The sequence below is a fragment of the Primulina eburnea genome, chromosome 9 (genome assembly GCF_022965805.1).
Source record: "Primulina eburnea isolate SZY01 chromosome 9, ASM2296580v1, whole genome shotgun sequence".
NCBI lineage: Eukaryota > Viridiplantae > Streptophyta > Magnoliopsida > Lamiales > Gesneriaceae > Primulina > Primulina eburnea.
The window spans coordinates 13675330-13681329 of NC_133109.1; positions in this window are offsets into that span (position 1 = coordinate 13675330).

Genomic DNA, 6000 nt, shown 5'->3' on the forward strand with positions numbered 1-6000 from the left:
GGTTTTCGGCCGAATTATCATTTCAAATCGTTCAGATATAACATCATAAATTCAAGTCATTCGAAAATCCAACGAAATATCATCTGAACTATAGCTACAAGATATCATTTGCCAAATTCGTACCAGATCAAAGTTCTTTTTTCTGTATGCATGCTCAAACCATTGAAACTCCAACGGTGTTGCAACCGGTCACAGACTTTAGTAATTTCAAAAGGGATACTGGAAGTCAAGCCGTTCAAAAATTGTCATGTTTAAAATGATTACACAGTATTCTACCAACTCCTGAATGACATAAAATCGCCTATTTCATCCATGGTCTGTTAGCTTTTTGAAAAGCAGGGACCTCCAAGTTACAAAGGTACAAGGAACATTAAATGAAAATATAATGATAGGTGCAATATTTATATTATCGAATATTTCTATTACCAGTTTTTGTGATTGACAAATATCATCATCGAATTGTTTTAGATTTAGCTGCTCTTTAATTATAATTTCAGGTTTTCGACTGAATTATCATTTAATTCATTTCAAATCATTCAGATATAACATCAGAAATTCAAGTCATTCTCGCAAGAAAACCAAACGACATATTATCTGAACTCTAGCTACAAGATATCATCTGTCAAACTCACCGGATCAAAGTTCTTTTTGCAGTACGCATGCTCAAACCATTGAAACTCCAACGCTGCTGCAACCAGTCACAGACTTGAGTAATTTCAAAAAAGGATACTGGAAGTCAAGCCGTTCAAAAATTGTCATATTTAAAATGATTACACAATTTTCTACCAACTCCTAAATGACATAAAATCGCCTATTTCATCCATGGTCTGTTAGCCTTTTGAAAAGAAGGGACCTCCAAGTTGCAAAAGTACAAGGAACATTAAATGAAAATATAATGATAGGTATGGAGATGTAAAGCGACATGTCCATTACGTCGGATATCAGTATGGATGATCGCTGAAAAGCAAATCCGATCGTTGGAGCTTTTCAGTTATATATATGAAGATTTCAAATAGCAGAACAGATTGAAACCAATTGAATTGTTTGATTACTTTCTCAAATCCTGTATATTTCAAAAAATTTGATTACACTCAAGCTTTCAATTTCAAGGTACTCGCTTAACAAACACCTATTAGAATATATCAGATCTCCAAATATCATTATGTGCTACATTACCAACTCAAGATGTCAAGCTGACTGTTGGCTTAATTTATATTGTTTTCTTGTGAATCGAGGATTTTTATACATCCAGATTTTATAAAGTGATCACTGAGATTTTCAGCTTAGACAGTGATAAGTCATAACTAAAGTAAGTTGTCACAAGGCATTGTAAAACCAAAGTCCCATAGTAGAATTCTTCATAAGTAGAAGAAGAGGTGAAATAAGAACGTTATCTCCAAGCATCCATAAAAATATATATCTCATTTACATTCTTGCATATTACTTTCAAGTCGTTTCTTGTTAATTATTGATTGCATTATATAGTTCATAACCAGTCAAGCCAAACAATTTCTTCACTTATTTACTTTTTAATGGTCCAACAAAAACTAGCAGTTCGAGAATATTTCTTAACAATCTAAAAAATATTAAAAACAATTCCAAGTTAGAAAATTTTTAAAATATTTTATTCACCACCTATCTAAATTTATTCTGATCCTAACACAACTAAGGGGTTTTTTGAAGCTTATAAATATAAAATGAAAATAATAGCGAAAAGAGTAAAAATTATCATTATCCACTGCACCGCCTCTTGAAAGATCGGGGAAAAAATGCAAAATTTTTAATGCCCCACTGACACAGGCGAGGAAATTTTTTTAAAAACAAATGGTTCCTACGCTATTTTGGAGAGAGGGAAGTAAAATATTTTTTTGCGGCACTCCCCCGCCTCATGTTAGTAAAATATTAATATAATTTTACGTTATACACACATAATATTATTGTTGGGATTGAGTTGTGTTTATACGGAGAGTGAATAAACTATTTTAAAAAAATTCTTTGAACTTTAAACTGTGTTTAACAATTTTTAAGTAATTAAGAACTATTCTTGAATGACTAGCTTTACTGAACCACTTTAAAATAGAGTAAGTGTGGAAACGGTCCAATTTGACTAGCGATAAAAGGTTGACAGTATAACAAGAAAAGGTCAGAAAACTTGAATGTAAAGAAATGTAAATTGCATAAGTATATGGCATAAAGTTTTTTTTAAATGTTCAGTGATAAAACTCATATATCATACCCCTTCTTCCAATTAGCAATATTTTCACTAAAAGATTTTTTTTACAATGTCTTATAACAGCCCTCTTCAGTCAGGACTAATAAACAACCTAAACTGAAACTCTTGGTGATCGTTTTACAAGGCTTGAATGTTTAATAACCCTTAGTTAACGAGACAATACAATAAATAATGTTGACCCAACGGTCAATTTGATAATGATTTGACTTGGTTGAGGTAACACAGGTTGATCCTTGAAGATCTGAATTAATATGGTAAGTGTTTGCTTTGTTGAGCAGTCTAAAATGTAAACTGTTAAATTTTCTCAAACGTTCTGAAAATATAGACTGTATGATTTTTAATTCAGTGGCTAGAAAACTTGATTGATCAGAGTTTCGATGTTCTTCACTTTGAGTGTTCTGCATATTTATAGTTGAAAAGCTCCAGCAATCATTTTGCTTTTCAACAATCATATGTACTGTTTTCCGACAAAATGAACAAGTCTTTTTCAATCGTCGTATGTATCATTAAATGATCTTTAATGTTCTTCTTGCTTTTACGACTTTATGTCCATGCTATTGAAAAACTGATAGATCGTAGACCAAGTAGGTAACTTTCTTTCACTTCGGGTTGGTAGGATACTGTGTAATATTTTCATTTGCAGCATTCGTCTAAATGGGTTGACTTGCAATATCCTCCTTGAAATTCTCAAAAATGTCGTTTGTAATGTGGTAGGAATGAGACGGTTTGAATCTTCACACCAGTTTTGTTAGATGATCTCTTGTAGCTGGAGTTCAATAAAAATTGCGGTTTGACTTCTTGACATAACGGCTTGAACTCTCGAACGGATTGAAATGCCTGAATTTATCCAACGGTAAAAGAAAAAGACTAGATTCTGAAACAAAAAGTCACCAAAACTTAAGGGTAATAGAAATATTCTAACAACTTCTTTTTTTTGGTGATAATGAAACGAAGCTGTAAATCTATACGATTAATCAGAAAAATATACCATAATTGAGATTTAAAGAAAAATTGTTTTTATTTCGTTGAGTTAATGAATTGAAAACGTTAGAGGTGCGTAAAATTTGAGAGCCTATTACACCTGCAAGTTCAAAACAAAATCATCTTCTAGTGCTCGAATCGACATTGCCTCCACTTCTTCTCATATCTTTTTCAGACCACCTCTTGTCTTATTCAAATTTAGCCCTTTCATCACATCTTTTCTGCTCTTCTAGCCTTTTGTAATCTAATACTTCCCCTTTTTATATCAACATGTTGTATATGATCAATAATTTCTTGCAGCTGACTGCCAATGGCGGTTTGGAGATGATCGGACTGGGTGTCCATGTATTGTTGAGATCGAGTTATTTGACCTCATAGATTTATACCCAAATTAACAATCTAACTCTTGGTTGTGGCTAGATCAGCGGTGAAAAGCATGAAGTTCTTGTTTAGAAAACCAAGATCACATAGAACATCTCTCCAAAAATTTTCAGAAGAAACGGTATGAGCAAACTACTTGATCTCTACATTATTGACAATTGTGGAGAGATTATTGATTTCCATTTGAACTATATCGAGTAGAACTTTAGATAATTTATCATCGAACTCAGAAAAGACGTTTAAGTTGATATAGATGGAGAATCTTCTTCAAGAATCGGAGAGCCTGATTGAAGTTGTAGCTTATGGAGAGGAAGAATAGAGGAGATTTATTCTTGAGTATTTGCGGTTGGGCCAGTTGCTGAAATTTGTGGATCTTCCGGCCGTTGTTAAGCCAACATCTATTTTTGTGCCTACTCTGCACTTTAAACAACCATCTTCAAGCTGGTCAACTTCTCAAGATAAAGACCAGGATCTGATTTTATTTATGTGCCAGTCGGGGTGGTTGGAATTGAGCCTCAACTTCCTTACGAACTCATTCCATCCCAAATGTTTTGTCTTGAAGCATGAGGGGAGGAGGGGTCCATTTTGGATTGATCAAAGTAGAATTGTGACAATGATGTGACAACTTCATCCACATAGATTAGGGGAACCTCTGGTAGATCTTCTTGAATTTGGATTTGGAGAAGATAAGATTGAGAAGCATTGTTGGAACATAACATTTATGTTTTGGTATTAAAAAATAATTAAGGCAAAACAGATCTAAGATGAAACTGAACTCCAAACCACGCAAAACTTATCTAAGCTAAATTGAACTCCAAATGGAACTGACTGTCCATAAGCTAATCTTGTTTACATAAACTGGACTATTCAAAGTAAAACTAACTCAGACCTAAACTGAAATGTATCTTAACACTCTAATCATTTTATTAATTATCATCATTCAATCTCAAGGATATTAGTTTACACCAGAAGGATAAATTGATTTTTGGATTAGTTTTTCCGTACGTTGATGACACATCCAGAATCAACTGCATTAAATTTTTGTATGGATGTCAGGAATGATGACCTGGACAAAAGACGCATCAACGACTACATTACTTGGAACAATTCTTTTTCTTAAGTTTGTGACTGTTGCAGTTTGAAATCTATAAATAGAGATGAAAATCAGTTGAGCAGAGGTTACCAAGTTACCAAAGTTATCATGTTTCAAGAATACTTACCAAGTTTCAAAGTTAAAGAAAAACTGCTCATACACTAAGTCATGATTTACAAAGTATATGCATGGCTTTTAGTCTAGCTACTGGTGCTTATGTTTCATCCTAATCAATTACTTGTTCTTGCCTGAATCCTTTGGCAACTAGTTTTGCTTTATTCCTCACTACAATTCTATCTTCATTTAGTTTGTTCATGTACACTCATCCTATACCTATAACTGATTAATAAGAAGATCATGGAACAAAGTCTCAGGCATGATTTTTACTAAACTGATTGAGCTCTTCTTGCATAGCATCAATCCAGCTACTATCAGTTAAAGATTCATCAATCTTTTTAGGTTCAATATTAGAAATAAACGTAGTATGTAAAAAATGATTGATCATATGCCATATGGTTCTTATAAGGGAAGTTGGGTTACCTATTACCGATCTAGGTGGATGGTTCTTGTTCCATTTGTAAGAAGGTTCATCATTGTTGTTGAGTGGAGCTGAATCAATTGGGTTGGCTTCAGTTGAGTTAACATCAGCTGGTTGGCATCAGTTTGGATCTCATCATATCTTTGTGTATAAAAAAACTGGCCAACTGTATCATCGTGTCCAACTGGTTGTTCAAACATCTCATGTTTTGGGACTTTAAGTGTTCTTTTGTTGATATGAACTTCATCCTCACTTTCATTTTCCAGACTGATTTCTTCAATCGATTGTCCAGTGTAGCTGTATCAGTTGGTTGGTCAGTCAACACTGCTTCATCAAACACAATATGAACGGATTCTTCAACATTTAGATTTTGTTTGTTAAATACTTTATAAGTTTTGCTAATTGGAAAATATCTAAGAAATATATCCTCATCCGACTTAGCATCAAATCCAATCAGATGATTTTTTACAATTGTTGTGGATAAAACATTTGCAACCAAAAATTTTGAAGGAGGATATCATAAGTTTCTTGCCATGCTAGATCTCATAAGGTGTCTTGCATGTTTATTGTTAATCATCTAGCAGTTCTGAGTATAGGATGCAATGTTCACAGTTTCAGCCCAAAATCTCTGAGAATTTCTAGAATCAACAAACATTGTTCTAGCAGCCTCTTTAAAGGTCATATTCCTTATCTCAGCAACTCTATTTTGCTGAAGTGTTCTAGCTGCTAAAAATTCATGTTTGATTTCATGATTTTCTAAGAAGTTAGACAAAT